At 40.5% G+C, this 15028-nt stretch overlaps 1 non-coding gene across 1 annotated transcript; it reads right to left on the bottom strand.

The window, feature by feature from the left end:
* Positions 1-2660: 2660 nt before the first annotated feature.
* LOC127230816 (U6 spliceosomal RNA) lies at positions 2661-2764 on the bottom strand. Its single transcript, XR_007835217.1, has one exon. It is a non-coding gene; the product is annotated as a U6 spliceosomal RNA (small nuclear RNA).
* Between the last annotated feature and the right edge of the window lie 12264 nt (positions 2765-15028).

The following is a 15028-nucleotide window of genomic DNA, read 5'->3' as shown; positions in this document are numbered from 1 at the left end:
GGAACCCTAAGGCCCTTCCATCTCTGGATGCCCTTAGTTTATTTCCAGGTTAGAGAGATGACTTGGTGGGTAGGGTGCTTGCCATGTATGTATAAGGTTCTGTTTGGACCCCCAGCATTCATGTATGAGCAAGACGTAGTGGTTCAACCTGCGACTCGAGAGATGCGTCACAGAGAAATGGGTTGCCTGAGCTCACTGACCACCTCATCTTGTTGAAACAGCTAGCCTCGAATTCAACAAGAGAGCTTGCCTCAAAAAAACCAAGTGGAAAGTGACAGAGGAAGATATCCGACATTAATCTGTGTGGCTTCTTCCGCATGTATATACATGTGTGTGATCATTAGCACACATACATATTCCACACACACAAATTAAAATACATCTATAGTTAAATTTTTGTTTATTCTTCACTGATCCAATACATCTGAACTGCAGCTTCTCCTTCCTCTACTCCTCCCAGTTACCCTCTACCTCTCTTCTCCCCTAACTTCACTCCCCTTGCCCTTCCCAGAAAAGAACAGACCTTCTAGGGACATCAACTGAACATGGCACAAGATACAATAAGACCAGGCACAAGCCCTCACAACGAGGCTATTTTAATGCCAAACTATAGCTATGGTTCTTGAAATATAAGATATATATTTAGCAAACTAGTAGTTTTTAATGAAGCAAAGCACTGTATAGTTATGCTATTGGAAAGATAGTTTCAACACTCACAGAAGTCATTTAATTATAAAACAAAATGGATCTGAGATGTCAGTTAAAAAGCTAGAAAATATATGATGCTGGTCTTTGTCCTTTGATATCGATATTATCAGTATATTCCATCTGGAACTCCATGATGGAGAACTTTTGCTGATGTAGTCTGTGGACAAGTAGCTCTTTGGGTCTTCATTAAGATTGAGGACAGGGGTAGTCCTGACACACTTGGCCCATTAAGACATTTAAAAACTGGCCACAGACTTAATGAAAACTGGTTTTTCCAAGACATTCCTGACTCCACCACCAGATCTCCTTCCAGTAATATTAGTACACACACACACACACACACACACACACACACACACACACACAGAGAGAGAGAGAGAGAGAGAGAGAGAGAGAGAGAGAGAGAGAGAGAGAGAGAGAGAGTTTATAGAGGAAATGTTATGGATCTTTGTTTCCAGCGGGGATTAGCAGCAATGATCGAATGTCTCAAGACTCTCCAGTGAAACCCCCCCCCCCCACACACACAATCCTTTCTGGAAACTTCTGTAACAGTGAGAAATGAACCCATCTCTGAGAGCCCTGGACCTGGAAACTTAGGGTCATACAGACCTGGGTTCAAGTTCCACTACCCCAAGACCAGTTAAGCAACATGGAGACAGGTGGCTAATTGTTCTGCACCTTCCTGTCAGCTGTAGTGGGAATAGTAATAGTCCCTCTTAGGCTGACCATTCAGTGAGTGGGCACGAGGCAAACATTAGTGTGCTCCCTGGTATCTAGGGGAACACATTCAACATTCACTCTTTTCTCTTGTTCCTACTCAATTCTCCAGCAGCAGAGGTCTATGTAGAAGTTATAAGCACATTTAAGATGAACATTTTGGTTTACTTTTTTTTTTTTTTTTTTTTTTTTTTTTTTTGATGTGTTTAAGTGTTTCTTTATTTTGTTTTAATCGTTCTGGCAGGCTCTGAAATTCACTGCCACCCTGTGCAGTGCCCACATGTGGCCTCCAGATGTCAGTGTGAACTCGGCTGATTGAAACAGTTACTCCAAACAACAGGAAGGAGCAAGGCTTCTTGCTTTCACATTAAATCATACTGTAGAACACAATGACCATTTTTTTTTTTTTTTTGATTTTTAAGAGGCAATAAGCATATTTCACTTTGGAAGATGTTACATTATAAACAGTATGAAAAATATGAAAACACATGGATTTCCCAGTCTGAGCATGTTGGCTAACTCCCCCACAGATGAAAACAAAATATGCTAAACTTAATAAGAAATAAAAATATTACTTACGGTATTGCAGTTCCTACCATGTTCACCCTCAGAAATCATTTAAGAGCATGAGAGACCGAGTCTGCGATTCTTTTCAGTCTGTACCTGTGCAGCGTGTATTTGGTCTCATCTCCATTAGAATGCTCCCATGTCTGTCAAAACTGTGAAAGAGAGAATTATTTTAAAATGTGGTATAGGTGTTTCTATAGAAACAGCATGAGGGATTCTGCTGCTGGAGGCACTGGTATTCGTTCAACAAATATTTAGTCAGCGCCTAGTGTTCAATAAGCAAAATAGTGTGTTAGAGGGTAATAAGAACTACAGATCAAAGAGATGAGAGAGAGGAGGAGGAGAAAGGGGAAGCATTAGATAACAAATTTAATATGTGCTGCCTTTAGAAGAGATATGAAATAAAGCCTGTGCCAGGGGAACGATGGTGTGTATCAGCCTAGAGCATTCCAGGCAGGAAGCCCCACAAAGGCAAAGACGAGGGACATCAATAAAGCTAGTCATCGGACAAGCCTTTTCTCATTCTCTCCCAGCCTATGGTGCCCCTTTTTTCTTTTAACAGTATCTTTTAAGATTTGCAGAACAACTTAGATTTTTAATGAGTACAAAGCATCATTCTTTCATGGGTTACTCTGTGGGTGGTGGTGAGTATGTGGGAGGATCATGTGAAAAACATGGAACATTGCATGTATTTACATGTCATCTTTGCCCAGGGGCCATGCTAATGTCCCAGTCATTCCAATGTCAGCCCAGTGTCTGTGCCACAGAAACGAGCATATCAATCACCCTCTGGAAGTGTCTTGGCATTTTACATTCGGGTCTAGTGTCTATTGTGAATTTCTTTCTTGATCACTTTGTAGAGTCTTTGTTGTAGTTTGGTTTGTGATTATTCAGTTATCCAGTACCCCATGTGTTAAAAATATTTTGTGTTGTCCTTTCATTGAATTGTCTTTGCTCTCCTGATCAGTGGGCTATAACTATGTGGGTCTATTTCTGAGTTTTTCACTCTCTCCCTTGATCCAGCTGTCCATTCCTTTGTCTGCTGTCTTGGTCACAACAGCGTTTCATATATCTTTGAGTGTCAGGTTTATTATTATTATTATTATTATTATTATTATTACTATTATTATTAGTTTTTCTGGAACTTTTGTTTTCCCATAAGGATTATAGAATAAAGCTGTCAATGTCTGCAAACTAGCTTAGTGGGACTTTTGACTAGGATTGCATTAAATCTGTAAGTCTTATGGTTCCAGAGTTATGATTATTTTTTAGCTTTACAATGGTGCAAATGTGATACACATTCAGCAAAACAATATACCATAGTTGGTTTTTTTACTCTTTGCTCTTTGGGAGTCTACCACCCAGCTCCAAAATAAACACACCGAGGCTTACTCTTACCTATGAATGTCTAACCTAGCCAGCTTTTCTTAAATTATCCCATCTCTTTTGCCTCTTGGCTTTTACCTTTCTTTACTCTATATATCTTTCTCCTTCTTACTCTGTGGCTGGCTGTGTGGCTGGCCCCTGCTGTCCTCCTCTCCTTCTCTTTCTCTTTCCTCATCTTCTTCCTTCTCTTCTTATTCATTTTCTCTGCCGGCACCCCACCTATCCTTTCTCCTGCCTTGCTATTGGCTGCTCAGCTCTTTACTAGACCAATCAGGTGTTATAAACAGGCAAAGTAACACAGCTTTACAGAGTTAAACACATGCAACATAAATAAAGGCAACATATCTTTGCATCATTAAACATATATTCCACAGCATAAAAGGCTGTACACACCTTTAATTAATATTTCACAACAATATACTTTGATTCTTGTTCTTTCCTAGGCTAGGGAATGAACCTGGAAGCAGCAGCCACAGCTCCCACCCAGCCGTGAGTAACAACCCACACGCCACAATAGATGCACTGCCTTGCTAAGCTTTGGTGTTTGGTAGTTTTGTTTATTAAATTATTAAGTGCATTTCAGTTCACTATAGCTTTAATTTATGATGTGTTTATTGGGATATAATCCCATTGCAAATCAAGGAACATCTGTAGAGGAAAGAATTGCTCTCCCCTCCCTACCTGATGTTGAAGATCACACCCAGGCTCTTGCACAGCTTAAACAAGCAAGCAAGCTTGTCTATCTTTGAGCGGCATACCTCCCAGCCCTTGGTTTTCTTTAGACAGTCTATGTACCTGAGGCTGGCCCTGAACCCATGATCCTTCTGCATGGTGTAGTTATACCTGTCAGGCACTGTTTCTGTAATAATAGCAGCCACTTAACAATATTAACTCTTCCTATCGAGCATACGGAAATGGGCTACCTCTCCATTATAGGTCTTCCTTGATGCCTCGCCCCCGAGTCTGTTTTCCTTATACAGACTTTGTACTACTTGTGTTAGGTTATAATTCAGACTTCCAGTTACTTGTGCCTGTGTTTCCTACTATAATACAGTCAATGTTATATTAAAATGCAACTTTTGTTTTGCTTCAAGTGAAAGACTTTCTATCATCAAGATTTTCTTTCTTGACTCCTTTGTTCATAATACTGCTCCTCCCTCACTTCAATTGTACTCTAGGAGGTTGGCCATATGGTTACTTATAGATCTCCGCATCTGCTTCTATCTGTTTCTAGAAGAGGGATCTAGTTTCTTTGTGGTTGTGGATTGTAGGCTGGTTATCTTTTGCTTTTTGTCTGGCATTCACATATGAATGAATACATACTATATTTGTCTTTCTGAATCTAGATTATCTTACTCGGGATATTTTCTTCTAGTTCTTTCCATTTGTCTGCAAATTCTTACTGCTGAGTAGTACTCCATTGTGTAAATGTACCACCTTTTCCTTATCCATTCTTCAGTTGAGGGGCATCTAGGTTGTTTCCAGGTTCCAGCTATTACAAATAATGCTGCTATGAACACAGTTGAGCAAATGTCCTTGTGGTATGATTATGCTTTGGGTATATGCCCAAGTGATATGCACGAGTGTGAAAAATGTTCCATGGAACTCGTGCACATGGTCCTCCCACACACTCACCACTACCTACAGAGTAACCCACGAAAGAATGATGCTTTGTACTCATTAAAAATTTAAGTTGTTCTGCAAATCTTAAAAGATACTGTTAAAAGAAAAAAGGGGCACCATAGGCTGGGAGAGAATGAGAAAAGGCTTGTCCGATAACTAGGTGGATTGATTCCCAGTTTTCTGAGAAACCACCATACTGATTTCCAAAGTGCCTCTACACATTTGGACTCCCACCAGCAGTGGAAGAGTGTTCCCTGACTTCACATTCTCTCAATATAAGCTGTCATCGGTGCTTTTGATATTAGCTATTCTGACAGGAGTAAGATGTTATCTCAGAGTTGTTTTCATTTGCATTTCCCTGATAACTAAGGACGTTGAGCAATATCTTAAATTGCTTTCAGCCAGTTGAGAGTCTTCTCTGTTTAGATCTGTACCCCATTTTTAAATTGGATTATTTGGTATTTTAATGTCTAGTTTTTTGAGTTCTTTACATATCTTGGAGATCAGTCCTCTGTCAGATGTGGGGTTGGTGGAGATCTCTTCCATTGTCTTATTGACCCTGTCCTTTGCCTTACAGAAGCTTCTCAGTTTCAGGAGGTTCCATTGATTAATTGTCAATCTCAGTGTTTGTGCTACTGGCGTTATGTTCAGGAAGTTGTCTCCTGTGCCAATTCATTCAAGGGTACCTCCCACTTTCTCTTCTAAGAGGTTCGGTGTGGCTGGATTTATGCTGAGGTCTTTATCCATTTGGACTTGAGTTTTGTGCATGGTGATACATATGGTTCTACTTGCATTCTTCTACATGTTGACATCCAGTTATGCCAGCACCATTTGTGGAATATGTTTTCTTTATCCATTGGACAATTTTGGCTCCTTTGTCAAAAATCAGGTGTTCAGTTCATAGGTGTTTGAATTAATATCAGGATCTTCAATTAGATTCCGTTGGTCTATGTGTCTGTTTGTATGCCAATACCAAGCTGTTAGCCTGTGAGGATACTTTTTTTTTAAATTGGTTTGATTGAGGTGGGAAGATCTACCATGAATGTAGTTGTGACAGAACAGATCTCTGAGCTGACCAATTGTTGCTATGTATAATAGAAACAATTTTGCTGTTGAATGTGTTAGGAAATAATGACCAAGAAAGATACAGCACCAAACAATGTGACATTTCTAAACTTTTTGAGGTCTAGGTGTTAATCTACCTTTATTAAAAGAATGGCTGCAAACCCTAGAGAGTGACACTCAGGACTCTGAAGCCATCTGTGTTAATTCTAACTCTACAGCTCATCATATCCATTTATTAACATCAATGCTCCAGATGATGGCACTGGGACAAGATCTCTGTCTGCTGCCTATTGTGTGAAAGAACAAAGGAGGGAACATCTTGCATGGTCGTCATGTCCACACAATGAAGATTCTTATAAACAAGAACAAAGAGCCTTGAACTTAAAAATTAGAGAAAAAGCAGATGGTTCATTGAGGAAAAGAAAATCATGGTCAATGCAAACAACTGAACATTGGTTAGGGCAAAAAACATCCCTATACATTTTAAAACTCAAAATCATATAACTCACCCAATGAAATGATTCTGTTGAAAACAGCAATAATAAAGAAACTATAGAGATCCATTTGGACAACATACACTGACCAAAGCAGTGTAGAAAGAATCAAGATTCATTAAAGGAACAAAAGCAAACTACAAAGTCCCCGAGAAGCTGAATGGAAACATGATTTGTGATGCTGAAGCCAAGGTTCAAGGACCTTGTGATAGAGGACTCTGAGTGCAAGGCTTGGTGGGGACCAGAAATAGAAATGCCTACTCCACAAATTTTCCAATGCGACTAGCTGTTTCACTTCATTTTTCCAGTAAGGTTTCCAGGTCCCATTGCTTTAGAAAACTCAAGTACTATTCATAAGCATAGACCTTCTGTCATTTTCTGAAAGTCCTTTTCCTCTTTTGGAAACACGACAACATTCAGCTACATGGAAAAGCCAAGGCCAGGTTTTTCCTTGGGTAGCAAGAGGAGCAATGAACAAAGAGTATGTGTGAGCCAGTGTCTGTGGGTGAAGGCTGGGCCATATGGGATCATAGCCAACAAAGGAGGGGATCAAATAATTATGCATACACAGTGATGGGAATAATAGTATTTTTCTCTGTCTAATCCTTACCCTAACTCCTAGGTGAGAGCCAAGTCATTATTATCATAAAGATGAGTAGAATCTTTACCATATGAAAGTAAAACACTGCTGAGAGGGTAAACTGTTTAGTGAAGGGTCACTGGGATCAGAGTGAAAAAGCTTCCTGGGATTCTTTTCAGTTCCCCCTGATGCTCTGGGGTCAATAAATGAACAGCTCTGGTCCCCTGTACCGTATGTTAGACGAATCATGAGGTAGATAAGAGAACACCTGGAGATGCAGCCTGGTAACTAACAACTTTGGGGATGCTAGTATGTCTAACTTTGCTTTAGGTTTCAACTATTACATTTAAGTTTTTGTTTTCTGATTATTTCATGCATATACTTAATGCATTTAAGTCATTTTCATCTCCCCTGCTATCTCTTTCCCACTCCTAATGCTTTCTCTCTATCTATCATGTTCCCCCCATCCATTCATGCCCCGTTGTTTTTGCTTGTGTTATTGTTGTTTGTGTTGGTGTTGGTAGTGAGGTAGTTTGTAACTCACCGAGTTTAATTAAGGTTGCATTGTATGAGCATTGACCGCTAACATCTTTGCTAGTCATGATAAACTGGTCCAGTATACTTTTTCTTTAATGGCAAAGTCTAGCCCATACATTCTATAGGAAGTCTTTTGGATAGTGTGAATCTGAAAAAGACTCTGGAGCATGGTGGGGTGTAGCATGAGTTCTTATTGGTCTTAATAACAAAAGCCCAGAGTCAGATACAGGGGTAAAGGCTGAAAGATCAGAGACGAAGGAGCAATCCACAGCCACACCTTACCTCTCCAATTTCCCAGCTGAAGAGACCAGTCATCTCACTTCCTGTTGGTCTGTTAGCTAGTGGCAAGTTTCACCCTCTGATCTTCAGACACACTTTATTTGTACAAACAATATCTCACCATAGTAGGGGTCTCTGTGACCTTCACAGGCAGCAGAGTGAGGAGCCTTGGGAGGCAAGAAGGCAATTTGGCACAATAGGACTCAGCAGCCCGTGTTGGTTCAAAGTTTGGGAGTCTGATACTGAGTGGCTTATTTTAGGAATATTTAAGCATAACACAATCTGTTAAAAAACTATTCCTTAGCTTGTAGAAAGCATGTAAGAGTCAAGGTGACCCCACCACACACTGTGTAGGATGTATTTAGTGCAAGGTCAAGACACTAACAGATTTGGTGTTTAGTGAGGGTTTCCTCTCTCTCTCTCATTCATAGATGGCTGAAGTAACTACACCTTCACATTGCTCTCTTCCATAGGGCATTAATCCTGATAGTAAGGTCAGGGCCTTCATGAGCTAATTATGTCCAAAGAGCTCTACCTTTTAAGACGATCACCTTGGAGACTAGCTGTCAACATGTCAATTTGGGGCAGCATACTATTACTCAGAACAAGGTGACATTTAGTTAAAAGTCATTTTCATGATACCAAATATTCTCCATTGAAATCATTTTTTAGGTCATCATATTGAATTTTTATTCTTTGTGGGTTTCACATTATGCATTCTGGTTCCATCCATCTCTGTGTCCCTTCATATCTGCTCTCCACCCTTGCTACCTCTCTGCTCAAAACAAAACAAAATTAATAACAAAAATAACCAAACTAACATACAAAAATAGTCTTGTCATGGAAGCTGTAGTGTGACACAGTGAGTCACACAGCAAACCTTTTAGTCCTTACATCTTCACTGTAAGTGTCCATTGCAATGAGTCATTGGTCCAATCCTAGGCCTCTGCTTTCTGCTACATTATCGATACAGGACCTTCACTGGGACTCCTCTTGGCTCTCCTGTTGTTGGCCTGCAGCTTTGGATCTGCAGATCCAGCTCCTTCACACACTCCAGCAGTTCACAGATGCCATGGATGCTGGGGTGGGTCAACTCTTAACTCTGGTTCTGGGCCTGGGTGATAGCTGGGTGGGTCAGCCTACCTCTTTCCCTCATCGACAGCTCCAGGGCGAACCCTCCAGCATTGCTCTGGCTAGCTCACCCACTGCAGCAGGCAGCAAGGGGCAGGCCAGTTCCCCTGCTCTCGTGTCCTTGTGGCCGGCTCCTGAGTGCTGCTGCTGGTGAGAAGCAGGGCCAACTCTCCCACCCTCCACAGGCAGCAAGTGATAGGGGATGGCATCTCTCCCTCACCCATTCCACCATATCATTGAAATCATTTTTAAGGGTGCAATCGGGTAGATAAGCCAAAAGCCATTCTTTGTTGTTGATTATTTAAAGGAGTGTTAGTTTTCCTAGTTTATGAATAAAACTGTTACACAAATCAGCACACATTTTTTTTTTTAATGGCTGTGTTTATCATTGAGATTCATGGACCTAAGGAAGTATTGCCTTTTCTTGTTTAACTTTTATCAGACATTTATGCGAAGAATTAGCACAACTTTTACAGTAACAGTTGTTTTGCTGTGTTGTGCTGCCTTGTGAGTTCTGGGATATTTAGCAGCAGTCTTGACATCTATCCAGTATTTCCACTGCCCTATTTAATGGCTGCCCTAATGTGCCAGGTGGTTTTAGGTGTCAACTTAGCACAAGTTAGAGTCATCAGAGGAAGGAACCTCAGCTGAGGAAATGCCTCCTTGAGATCCAGGCATTTTCTTATTTAGTGTTCAGTGGGGGAGGACCCAGCCCACGGTGGGTGGTGGCATCCCTGGACTGCTGGTCCTGTGTTCTCTAAGAAGGTAGGCTGAACAAGCCGTGGGAAGCAAGACAGTAAGCGGCACCACCACAGCCTCTGCATCAGCTCCTGCCTCCAGGTCCCTGCTCTGTTTGAATTCCTGTCCTGACTCCTTCAGTGAGCGACAGCAATGCTGAAGCATAGCCTAATAAACCCTTTCGTCTGCAACTCACCTTTTTGCTCATGAGGTTTCATTGCAGCAACAGAAACCATAGCTAAGACACCTAGTCTATTCAGAACCATCAGGAAATAGAATCAGCTTAGACACCATCAACAGACGAATGAATGTGTGTGGATATACACAACAGAATTCTATTCAGCTGTAAAGAAAAATGAATTATGACATTTGCAGAAAAATGAATGAATCTGGAATTACATTAAGGGAGGTAACTCAGGAAAACAAACACCACGTGTTCTCTCTCATATACAGCTCCTAGATTTTGTGATTTTTGTCTCTTTTTCCCTACCTTTGGAGCTGGGGACCAAATAAAGGGCCTAATGGTTGGCAGGCAATCACGCTACTGCCAGGTTAAACTCCCGGTTCCAGACCGGCTCCAGGCTCGCTCTCTCTCTCTCTCTCTCTCTCTCTCTCTCTCTCTCTCTCTCTCTCTGTGTGTGTGTGTGTGTGTGTGTGTGTGTGTGAGTGTAAGTATAAGTCATGAAACTAGAAAGGGGGCCATGAGAGAAGAAAAGAAAGTACTAAGGAAGGGAAGGGGAGGGGAGGGGAAGGGAGGGGAGGGGAGAGGAGAAGGTCATGTAGTATCCAAACAGACAAGAGCTGTTAGGGTTGTTAGGGCATAAGAGTGGGTAGTGGATGGTGGAGAAGGACAGGGAAGTGGATCAGTGAGAGCAAATTACATTTGAAAGTGACATAATGAAACCCAATATACTAACTAAAAAAAATAAAAATATTAAAATGATAGGTATGTATCTGGGGCCTCAAAAGCACCACTGCTCCTTATTCTCTGAGGCTGAATATATAGACAGATACAGGCTGGATAATATACATAGAAAGACAATAACCTTCAACTTCTATAGCCACCGGTCTGGAAAGCCAAACCATAATGTTCTCATGGGCAGGATGGCTAGGACTGTATCAGCAACTTCCCATTTCCCTACTATTTGCCCCAGCTTCTAACTCAGGACCAACCTGAGCAAGTCAAGCTGGCACTCCAAAAGTAATCACATAGCTCCCACTTAGCCTGCCGTCAGCTTTGTGATGCCAAAGCCCTCTCCACCCGCATACGTGAAGCCTTCCTCTTTCTTCACTGCCAAGCTTTTCTGCTTTCCTTGCCAGCCTCAGCATCCCTGCTCAGTGGTTAGTGACTTCTTGGCTATGCAGCAAGCTCTGACAAAACAGTCTCCATATGTTCCCCTTGGAGCCGTCTTCATTTCCACAGATCTTATTGGTTGGGCAAGAAGTTTATTTTGTTAGTGGAAACAAACAAGAATGTATCATCTGGTATTCAGGTTTTAGATACAGACCTTTGGGGGGAGTTGTTTGGGAAAGACAGCTGCCTGGTACCTAGATATGTCTGGGTCTGTTGAGAAGCTACGGACCCTCCTGGGACTGAGATGAGGGATATAAGAGGCTCTCAGAGAAGAGCAGATCACACAGTTCCTGCTGGTTTGGTATCCAGGAAACCTGGAACTAATTTCAAGGGGCACTGTTAGACAAATTTTCTTGAAGCACTAAATCCAATGCACTTTTATCAAAGTTGGGCAGGGGAGAGCAGAATAGGTTCCAATATTCCCTTCAAGAGCATGCCCCAATGACTGACCCCCAACCTTATAATGCCATCTCTCTGTTTGCTGATAACAAAGCCTTTAACATGAAGGCCTTTGGGAGCATTCTATATAAAATGCTAGCAAAAAACACACCATTTAGTATCATGTATCACCACTTCTGACCAGGAACCTACTTCTCTGGTAATGAAATGTGACAATGGGCAGATTGTTGCAGAAAGAGACTGTTCTCTGTATCCTTTATTCAGAAGCAGCTGGTTAATAATAAACAGTGAAAGACCAAATAATGGCATTAGCAACACACACTCTGCAAACTCAGGATGTTATCCTACTCATGTAGCATGTACACTTTCTTTCAAAAGCTAAAGACTATGCTTAAGAAATGGTCATGGCATTTCTCATCATTAAGGGGAAGGATCTACCCATAAAATATTTTATAGTCCAAAGGAGGATGGTGTCCTCTAAAGGACATAAGAAAGGTTCCAGTCAACAGAAAGTGGAGACATTGAGCAGGCAGTTATGGGATCCACATTTCATCATGGTAAAGGATGAAACAAGAGAACATGCTGTAGTTCTATGCAACGTTCATGACTGCCAGAGAAGTATGGTTAGTGCTTCATGATGAGGGCATACTAAGTTTGTAGAGCCCCTGCAATGGCCAGTAGTGATCATGGGACCCAGTTTTCTAGTTGGTGCTGCCCTTATCTGTTGAGTCCAGCATGCCTACTTCTCGAGCCTCTTCCTCCCATCCTCACATCTGGTGGGCCAACTCAGACATTTCCATTTCACTCTGTGTGTGTCACGTTTTGCTCATGTTTTGAAGCATCACCCCAGTTGCACATTTGTTCTTGCCCCTGGATTCCTGTCATATTTTGTTCAGCTCCATGTCATGTAAGTATCAGGAAGCCCACAAGTTCTTGCCTCTCCAGTTTTAGACTGTCTACAACTTGATCAAATACCCTCAAACTCTACGTCTGGATGGAGACCAGTAAGTTTATGTAATTGTGTAATTCAACTAGGAATAAACCCAACCAGGGAAGTGAAAAACACCAACAGCTTTGTTATAAGGCATGTTTTCTTTCTAGTAAACCCAGGATGTTCCCTGACAGTTTTTTCCAGAGACTTTAACTCTGGTCATTGACCTGGCAGCTAGGAAAGGAGATGAGTTACTTCTGAGTAGAGTGCCTATTCCTTGTAGAGAGGAAGAAGTTTCCGTGGCGTTCTAGCATAGCACATGTATATGTTCTTTCTAGGAAAAGTTGAATGCTTCACCAGAGCACTCCAGGTCCCTATAGCATATTACTGAGTGCTAAGTTTCTTCCCCTTGCTCAAATATTCCTAGCAGGGGTTCTCATAACCTACACAGAGAACCTTCGGCTCTCATATTTACTTATTAATTGTGACACACAACTATCTCTGTCTATATACCTATGTGGATTTTGACATCTATGCTCATAGCTATATTTAAGTAGCTATTCAGACAATTCATACTTAAAATCCTTTAAAAGATCATATTGGAACAATGCCAAAGGTTAACTTTCCTAATTTTTTTCAGCAGGCTGCTGATACCAACAAACCCTTTTGTCATTTTTTAGTTAATGAACCATTTGATACCAGTAACAAAACTTCTGAAAATGAAATCAGGAAAACAGTCTTACGCATAATGGCTTCAGGAAAAGCTAGGAATAAACCCAACAAGAGAAGTGAAAGATACCAACAATGAACATTAGAACTCTGAAGATGTAAAGAAGACATTAGAAAACAGAACTAATCATGTAAAAATTATAAAAAGGTGTTCTATCAATTCAAAGCAACCTCCATCACAATTTCAATGGTATTCTTCACAAAAAATAGAAAAAAAAAAGGTTTCTAAAACTCATATGGAAGCAGAAAGGGTTTTGGGTAGTCAAAGTAATCCTGAGGATAAAGAACAATGGTGCAATTATCAACATACCTGGTTTCAAGTTGTACCACATATCCATAGCAACAAAAACAGCATGGCACTGGCACAAAACAGACAAGTAGACCAAAAGAAGGAAAGACAAACACCTATGGCCACAGCCATCTGTTTTTTGATGAAGATGCCAAAAATATACATGAGAGAAAACTGTTCTCTTCAGTAAAAAAACTGGATATCCACTTGAAGAAGAACGAATGTAGAACCCTATTGCTTACCTTGTACAAAAATCAATCCAAAGCAGACCAAAGACCCTAATGTCTGACCTGAAATTCTGAATCTGTGTTAGAAAAATGAGGGAGAATTCTCCAAGGGATAAGCAGAGGCAATGACTTTCTGAATAGAATTTCAATAACTTGGGAAATAAAACCAAGAACTGACAGATGGGATAGGTTGAAATTAAAAAGCTTCCACACAGCAAAGGAAACCATTACATGAGTAGAAAGGCACCCTACAGAATGGTACAATATCTTCACCAGCTATATATTCAACAGAAGATTAATATCTAAAAGATAAGAAGAACTAAAAAAAAGCAACTAGATGCCAACAATGGAAAAGAAAAAGAAAAAGCAGATGTCCATCAACAAATGGGTTAATAAGGGGGCTGGAGGGATAGATGGCTCAGAGGTTAAAGCACTTACTACTCTTGCATTGTTCTCAGCATCCACACAGCGAGTCACAACCATCCATAACACCCATTCCAAGAGATATGATACCCTCTTCTGGCCTCCTCAGGCAGAAGATGTGCAAGTGGTATACATGCAGGTAAAACACTCATACATAAAATAAAAATAATCCTTTTTAAAGATAAAAATACATGAGCTAATATGAAAGTTCTCAAAAGTATATATTGTCTTTAATCATAAAATATTGTTCAATAGTTTTAGCTATGAGATAAATTCAAATTAAAACCACACTGAACTCCCATCTTATTCCAGTAAGGATGGTTATTATTAAGACATCATTAAGCAACACTAGTGAGAACCCTCATACACTTTCATCAGGATGGTAAATTAGCTCAACCACTATGGTAATTAGTATGGAGAGTCCTCAAAACCTAAAACAAGAACTACCATATGACCCAATTGTACCCCTCACAGGTATATACCTGAAGGACTCCAAGTCATCAAACCACAGAGATAGCTGCACATCCATGCTTAGTCTCAATAGACTCAATATTTAGCCAAGGTATCAATTGACAGAGACATGGATAAAGAAAGACATATACATATATACACATGGTGAAGTTCTATGTAACTATAAAAAACAATGAAATTATATTGATGACTGGAAGGTTGATATAGCTGGAAATCATTACACTAAGTCTTGTTTTCTCTTATTCATTGATTCTAGATTTTATTTAGGTATATAAAATCATAAAATCATTTCCATCTCCATGCATAGATAATATATGCATAAAACATGAAGGCTGATATAAGTCTGTTTAGGGGTAGGAAACAGATTAGTATGTGGAGGG

The sequence above is a fragment of the Phodopus roborovskii genome, unplaced genomic scaffold, assembly GCF_943737965.1.
Source record: "Phodopus roborovskii unplaced genomic scaffold, PHOROB, whole genome shotgun sequence".
NCBI lineage: Eukaryota > Metazoa > Chordata > Mammalia > Rodentia > Cricetidae > Phodopus > Phodopus roborovskii.
This window is presented reverse-complemented; position numbering and strand designations above follow the sequence as displayed.